The 6,743-nt window shown below is 47.1% G+C and overlaps 1 protein-coding gene across 3 annotated transcripts in view; it reads left to right on the plus strand.

The window, feature by feature from the left end:
• The first annotated feature begins 262 nt into the window (after nt 1-262).
• Nucleotides 263-6,743, plus strand: part of LOC101848341 (protein spinster homolog 1) — a 40,145-nt gene continuing 33,664 nt past the window's right edge. The window contains exons 1-2 of one of the 3 annotated variants that reach the window (XM_005094539.3): nt 407-487; nt 2,697-2,928. The gene's annotated coding sequence lies outside the window, so the exon portion shown is untranslated. Of the gene's footprint in view, nt 488-2,696; nt 2,929-6,743 lie in introns of all 3 variants that reach the window. The other 2 variants (XM_035968801.1, XM_005094541.3) reach the window with 2 other exon arrangements.

Raw genomic sequence — 6,743 nt, forward strand, 5'->3', positions numbered from 1 at the left:
CATTTTCATGTTCAATTCCTCCATTGGTTGTACTCTGTCAAAATTGAATTTATTTGGTGGGGGTGGTCTGTTTTAGAATCTCTTGAAAGTGTCTCACCCATGTGTCCTTTTTTGTCTTCTTTCTTTTCTGTTGGTCCCTCTGATGATTTTCCAAAATCTCAAGATAGTCTTTTTGTATGTGGTATAATTCTCGCATGTCGTTTCTGTTTTGCCTCTTCTTGGGCTTTAACAGCTTTTTTAAAAATGTATTCTTTTTTTTCTTCTCTCGCCTTTCTTTGACTTAACCCCCTTGTCTTGTTGTAGCCTATATTATGGTTGTTAGAAATTGCCTTTTTGTCACGTGATAGGTGATCATGTGACTGTGCTTCAAAAAAGCAAAACAACCGGAACATCAATGCAGCAGTGTGGTGGTTATGTAAGTTGTAAACGACATCGTTCAGTGTTTCATGGTCCATGACAGTGACAGCATGTCAATGTTATAATTCACGTGAGTCGAGTTTGTTTTTATGTGGGGGGAGGGGGGGGGGTATAAGCAGAAGTAATGTAGATCTAGAGAATGATCTAGATTATAGATCTAGAAATCTAGAATCTAGTTTAGTATTCTAGCATCGGCATGAGAGGTGAAACTGAAACGAAGGCTTATATTTATATCATATATATAGATCTATGTCACTATTGATGATTGGCTGCAGGAAGGCTGTCCGAAGGCAAGATTTTAAATCTGTAGGCTCTACTAATCTATCTAGAGATTCTAGATCTAAATCTAGATCTAGATTAGATAATCTAGATTCTAGATCTACAATCTGGATAATCTAGATTGAAGAGGCTAGCTGTACACTAATAAATATGACGGCTAGACTTAGACTGCTACAGCTGGCTGAGTTGGGCTAGCCCTACTAACCTACTTTAAATTCTGAAGGCCACCTCTATTCAATAGCGCAGGCGAGTCTTTTGGCTATGGCCACCTCTATTCTCCCCCCGGGGTAGAATAGCACAGGCGAGTCTTTTGCTTTTGGCTATTCTCACGCTGTGTGCGTTCACTGTTATAGCCTAGATCGAGGCCAACCAATTTTGCGTTCACTCTGAACCACAGAATTCTACACTGTGATAAAAAAACAAAATGGTGACCCACGTAGTTCGGCTCGATTCGAAAAGGTAAATAGCCGTAGCATCTTTGTAGACGACCAAATTAATTTACTTTTGTGTTTTAACATCATTTTTTAACTTTATTTTCACATTTTGGTCAATTTGATCGTCCACACCGATAGACAGTAATCAGAAAGAGACAGAGAGAGAGAAGAGCGAGGAGTAGATCTTACGAGAACTTTCGGGCAAAACAAAAAGGCGACCCGCGTAGATCGGCTCGATTCGAAAAGTGAAATAGCCATAGCATCTTTGTAGACGATCAAATTAGCTTACTTTTCGCTATATATAACGTAATTTTTTCTATGCTTTTATAATCCATTTGATCATCCACACTGATAGAAAGTATTCCAAAATTAGGAAAAACAGGTCTTGCTTCACACCGGGTGAGAATAGCGAATGGTGGCAAGTCTCACCCGCAGTGAGAGGTCGATAGTATTTTTATTCTCACCCCGGGTGAGGATAGCCACTTCCTTTGGCTATTCTCACCCGGTGTGCGTTCACCGTAGCCTAGGCCAACCAGTGTAGCGTTCACCCCTGAACCACAGAATTCTACACTGTGAATGTGAACAGAATTGCAGAATTCTGTGCTGTGAACAAACGTTCCATTAAGTCTGTGGGCAGTGGAGAGAGAGAGAGAGAAAAGGAGAGAGAGAGAGTAGTGCGCGAACTTCCGGGCAAAACAAAATGGTGACTCGTGTAGTTCGGCTCTATTCGAAAAGTGAAATAGCCATAGCATCTTTGTAGATGATCAAATTAGCTTACTTTTGTGCTAGATCTATATATAACGTAATTTTTTCTTGGCTTTTTAAAATCAATTTGATCATCCACATCGATAGACAGGGGAAGATTGAAGAATACCGGACCACTCGTACATTATTGCGCGAGAAAGTGGGGTAAGTGGGGAGGGTGGTTGGGGTGGAGGAGAGGGGGAAGGGGTCAGGGGGGGTCTCCCCCCTGACAAAATTTTAATGAATAGATCTACCGGTCTGAGATTCTCCATCGAGAGATATTAAAAACGGGAAAATTATGAATTCCTATGGTTGAGACATAGGCAAAGTCAGTCCGCTGGTCCTGTATTCTTCAATCTTACCATAGACAATATTCCGAAATGAGGAAAAACAGGTCTTGTTTCACACCGCGGGTGAGGATACCCACTTCCTATTCTTAATAATTTATGATGGCTAGACTGACCATAAAAAATGGCCTACTGAATTGTAAATGAATTTTTTAGCTTGCAGTACCTAAAGTTGTATTTGATACGAAAGCAGGTGCCTTAATGACGGTATTTAAACCTCCTGTTTTCTAATGTTAATAGGGCCTAAGATAAGTACGGCTAGACTGGGAGGCTAGCCGTACTAGACTGTCAGGCTAGCTGTACTTTTATGGCTGAATTGAAAATGAAATTTTTAGTTTGCAAAGCCTAAAGTATTTGTATTTCAGACAAAACCAAAAGGTGCCTCAGATAAGTACTTAAGTATGGCTAGCCACTTTGAATCTAGACCCTAGATCTAAATCTAGATCCGTGGTCTATAATTCGCTGTGATTACTAGATCTAGACGAGCCTGAGTCACGTGAAATAAGTGAACAAACTCAGTGTAGCCTGGTGAGTGTGAGAGAATAAGGGAGCACGGGGGATATATAAACAGACACGAAGGTTGAACCGGCCTTCTGAGCCACGACTTAAATCTAGGCTGAGCAGGGATCGATGCTACTGGTGGGTCGACGCAGTGGATGGAGCTCCGGACCTGTATAACCCACACACATCGTTCCCCGCTCGAAACAGTGAGTATTGAAAACAACGTAGATAGACTCTAACGAGTAGAATCTGGGGTTAGATAGCACTTATCTTCACATTACAAACTATTTCGGCTTTCATTTGACGTGTGGTGTGGGGGCCAGGAGGGATCGTGATCGTTAAGACCTTAGGCTAAGCTAGGCCTAGATTTAGGTCTATTAATTCTAGTTGCTGTAGTCCAGATCTAGGGTTTTGCGGTAATGACAAGCATGTCAAAAATGACGATGGGCCCGAGTATCAAGTTTGATGTGCTCAAACCGTTTGCTGGGGAGGGGGACGTTGAGGCTTGGTTGCAGAAGGCGGAATTGATGGCAAAACTGACCCACACTGAAGACATGGCCAGTTTTATCCCATTGTACCTCTAGGGGGGAGCTCTAACTGTGTATCTAGAGATGAGCGAAGAAGAGAAGGGGAGCGTAAAGCTCATCAAGAAGAACTTGAAGGAAGTGTTTTGCGACAACCAATTCGTTGGTTGGCAAAACTACGTGAGACGAGGTGGACCGGGGAACCGGTGGACGTATACGCCAATGAGTTGCGAAGGGTAGGCAGGACTTGTGGGTTTTCAGGAGAGGGGCTGGAGCAGCTGGTGAAATTGGCTTTAGTCACCGGCTTTTCAGACAGCATAGCCTTGGAACTGCAACAGGTGGTATGGGTGGAGTCGATGACAGTTGCAGACATTGGTAGAGCTAGGGTCCTGGCAGCGAACAAGGGAGCAGTAGTGGGTGGGGGGCTTGCAGCAGCAGCGGTAGATCAGGCAAGGGGAAACAAAAAATCTGGGGGGCGGGGGATGATGCAGCAGGTGAAGTGTTTCATTTGTGAGGGGGGACATTTTGCTAGAGAGTGCCCAGAGAAGTTAAGCAAGAAAAGGTCACTCGTGTGCTACAGGTGTGGTGGGGAAGGGCATATTGCGGCATACTGTAAGCATGCTGGTAAAGGTAGTCATGGGGGAGGAAGCACGAGGCCTGGGAGTGATGCAGTGTGCGTTACAGGAGTAAAAGGGGTCCCAATGATCACAGTCACCATGCAAGGTCACAGTCGACACGCATTGATAGACACAGGGTGTTTGAACACCATGATCAGGGCTGGGTTGGTCGATAGATGGACCAGAGATGCGGTGCAAGCATCGGCATTTGATGGAAGAACCGTTGAATGCATGTGGATGGCGCAGATTGAGATGGAGGTAGATGGCGAAAAAGTCAGTACGAGGGCAACTGTGATTGATCACATAGTCGAGGGCATAGATGTGCTGATTGGCATGGATGTAATTGGACAGCTAGGATGGGGTGACAGTGGGGCTACACAAGATCCAGTTTAGAAAACGGATGGCGTGTTTGGTTGTAGGGGTGCCAGCAGGGGAACAAACATGTCAAAGGGGAGAACTGGTCATTCATGATTAGGATTTCGATGCAAAGTTCGATGGTAAAGTATGGACGGTCAAGTATTTCTGGAAAAGGGCAGGCCAGGGGACACCGGATTTGAAAAGTAGAGTCGCACTCTATGACAGGGGCTTAGACGGGGCAAGACTGGAGAAATTTGAGCAAGAAGTTGAGCAGTGGATTAAGGAGGGGATCCTCGTTCCTTGGGAAGGAGATGCAGGGGGAGTTATCCCACTTTTGGCTGTGGAACAACCCACGAAGAACAAAGTCAGGCCAGTGTTAGACTTTCGGGAACTCAAACGAACAGGTGGAATGCCACACGGGGGACGAGCTAATCGATGTCTGTGGGGACACTCTTCGTGAGTGGAGAAGGGTTAGTGGAGAGACTCAAATCGTGGATTTGAAGGCGGCCTACCTGCAAATTTGGGTGAGCCCAGAGCTTTTGGAAATTTCAACTGGTGCGATTCAAGGGCCGAACCTACTGTTTGACGAGGTTGGGGTTTGGATTGAACTCTGCACCTCACATCGTGACAAAGGTGCTGAAGGCAGTGCTTAGCCAGTCCCAGAAGATCCAAAAGGCCACAAGCTTGTATATCGACGATATACTGGTGGACGTGTCCATGGTGAACGCCGAGGATGTAATTTTACACTTGGAGTCAATGGGCTGTAAGCTAAACCCGCAGTACTGTTGGAGGGTGGGTAGGCCCTCGGTTTGAAGTTGACGAGGGATGAGAACGGGTCACTGGTGTTCGGGTGGAACACAGAGGTACCAAAGGTGGACAGAAAGCTGAGTAGACGGGAACTGTTCTCAATTTGTGGGAAGTTGGTGGGGCACTACCCAGTAGCTGGATGGCTACGCCTGGCTTGCAGCTTTGTGAAGCGTCAGGTCGAGGGAACCGGTTGGGACTACTATGTTGGGGACAGGGGACCGTCAGTGATGGAGGACATTGTGAAGCAAGTGGCACAGGTGGGAGGAAAGTGGAAAGTGGACCGATCCAAAGAGGGTGTCGTATGGTGCGATTCAAGCAAAATCGCGATGGGACTGATAGTAGAAATTGGCGACGTGCTGGTGGAGGATGTGCAAAAGTGGGGATTTTCATCACATTAACGTGGCCGAGCTAGAGACAGTGCTAAAGGGGATTAATTTGGGGTTCAAGTGGGGGCTGCAGAGGATGGTGGTTCTGACAGACTCTGCAACCGTATGCAGGTTGATCAAGATGATGCTGTCGGAGGAAAGGAGGATCAAGACGAGCGGTGCTGCAGAGAGCTTGATCAAACGGAGGTTGATGACGCTGAAGGCCTTGGTTGAGGAGCTAGGACTTGCAGAAGACGTTAGGCTTTTGGCGTCGAGGGACAACAAGGTCGATAAATTGACCAGTCCCCAGGTCATGGATAAGGACTGGCAACGAGTGCAACAGTTCGGTTACATGTGTCTCAGCGTCCGTAGTGAAGCAACTGCACGATAAACACCACGTGGGCGTCGAGAGGTCATGGTACCTGGCAAAGAAGGTGGATCCGCAGATCACCAAGGAGCAGGTGAAGCGGGTAGTGCAGAACTGCGAGAGATGTAGTAGGATAGACCCAGCTCCTGGAGTCCACGATGTTGGAGAATTGGGGGTTTGCGGGATCTGGGAATTGACATTACGCACTACCGTGGTGTCCCATTCCTGACCATGGTGGATTGTGGACCTGGTCGATTTGTGATCTGGCGACGGTTGAGAGGTGAAACTGCTCAACACATCATTGACGAGTTGAGGCAAGTGTTCCACGAGAGGGGGCCGGTGGGGGAGGTTCTGCTCGATAATGCCACGGTCTTTAGGTCAGAGGAATTCGTGGGGTTCTTGCGGGACTGGAACGTGAACGCAATGTTCAGGGCAACATATAGGCCTAGTGGAAACGGGATAGTCGAGAGAAATCATCGCACTATCACGGCTATGGCAGAGAGGGGGAACATCTCACCATTGAAAGCAGTGTATTACTATAATTGCTCTCTCAGGCGTGAGCAGCACGAAGACTCGATTCCGCACAAGTCGGTTATGACATATGAGTGGAGGCAGCCTGATGAGGCACCCGTAGAACCAGAGTGTGGAAACTCAGTCCCAACGGCCTCGTTTAGTGTTGGCGAGGAAGTTTGGATCAAGCCGGGTAATGCAATTATGCAAAATGCACATCGGAGTGGGGCCATGGGGTTGTCACGAAGGTGAACTCCGCGAACAACGTAGAGGTTGATCGTATGCCGCAGCATGTCTTAGACCGTAGACCTATCAGGGGTGTGGGGGGATGACGCTTCAAACGAAGGTGAACGGGGTGGTGAACCAGAAGAGCGCCGAGAGATTGACAGGCGTTTCCCGCACGGGCAAGGAGGGCCCCGTTGTGGAATGACGATTATGTCCTGGGATAACCGTAACGCGGAGGGGTGAATGGGG

Source organism: Aplysia californica, unplaced genomic scaffold (genome assembly GCF_000002075.1).
Source record: "Aplysia californica isolate F4 #8 unplaced genomic scaffold, AplCal3.0 scaffold00084, whole genome shotgun sequence".
Classification (NCBI taxonomy): Eukaryota; Metazoa; Mollusca; class Gastropoda; order Aplysiida; family Aplysiidae; genus Aplysia; species Aplysia californica.